Source organism: Penaeus japonicus, unplaced genomic scaffold (assembly GCF_977035675.1).
Source record: "Penaeus japonicus unplaced genomic scaffold, GWHDUDI00000001_assembly GWHDUDI00000013, whole genome shotgun sequence".
Lineage (NCBI taxonomy): Eukaryota > Metazoa > Arthropoda > Malacostraca > Decapoda > Penaeidae > Penaeus > Penaeus japonicus.
Window position 1 is genome coordinate 7,609,013 of NW_028234415.1, and position 1,558 is coordinate 7,610,570.

Sequence of the window (1,558 nt, forward strand, 5' to 3'; positions counted from 1 at the left end):
CTTGAATGCGCATACACATTGGGTAATATGCCTGGTAGATTCAAGGGTTCTCTCTCTCTCTCTCTCTCTCTCTCTCTCTCTCTCTCTCTCTCTCCCCTCTCTCTCTCTCTCTCTCTCTCTCTCTCTCTCTCTCTCTCTCTCTCTCTCTCTCTCTCTCTCTCTCTCTCACTCTCTCTCTCTCTCTCTCTCTCTCTCTCTCTCTCTCTCTCTCTCTCCCTAAACACACACACACACACACACACACACACACATATATATATATATATATATATATATATATATATATATATATATATATATATATATACATATATTTATATATGTATACATATACATATATATATATACATACATTTATATATACATATATATATATGTATATATATATATTGATATAACCACAAATTTGCTTCACACAAATTTTGATATTGATAAAGAGACATCAGCCCACTCGCGCGCGCGCGCACACACACACACACACACACACACACACACACACACACACACACACACACACACGAACACACACACACAAATACACACAAACAAACACAAACACACGAACACACACACACGCACACACACAAACACACACACACACACACACACATATATATATATATATATATATATATATATATATATATATATATATATATATATATATATATAAAGGGAGAGAGAGAGAGAATGGAGAGGGAGAGGAGAGAGAGAGAAGGGCGGGAAGAGAAAGAGAGAGAGAGAGAGGGAGAGAGAGAGAGAGCAGGGTAGAGAGCGAGAGAGTGAGAGTTCAAAACTCCTTTACGTAAACACAGGGTCACGAAATGGCAATGATTACCTCACAGACAGTGCCAGTGACTCACCCGCCACTGCAACACCACCTTCACCCTCACAATAGATACATAAATAGATAGAAATACGAAGACATGAAAAAGAGACGAAAACTGGACACCACCCACAAGAATTCTCATCAAGAGAATATCAAGATATTCTACACCCCTTAATCCCATATAGGAAAGCGTCCTTAAATGTAAGGGTTACTATTTATGCATTATTTATTTATAAGGGATGCCATAATGACAGCAACATCACAATAAGAGGACACAAAAAAAAAATGTTATGTCATTTCTTGCTAATGTATAGAGCGGGTTATCATGCATATGTATATCATTATGTATTACTGAATATCATGCTCCTTGATTAGGAGAATAATTAAGGCATGATATATTTGAGAATTTGGATGTTATATAACTTCTGAGACAGGATTTATCTATTATTTTTATTTATTCCAATTTAAACTTCTATCTTTATCTACATTTTTTACTGTGGGTTGTCAGAGTCTGTAAACAGTTTGTGTGCACAAGTAAATGTCAAAAAAATATTATATACACTCAAGAAAATTTTCTGGGTTCCTTGGTGTACATTCCCTTTACTACGTTTGCGAAAGTTCTAAAATATGTTATCAGAGACCCATCCCATTCTTTTATGCGTTATGGTAGTATTCATTAGCTCTCCATTTTATATGATAGGTCACCATAAGAACATTAGACAATAATTA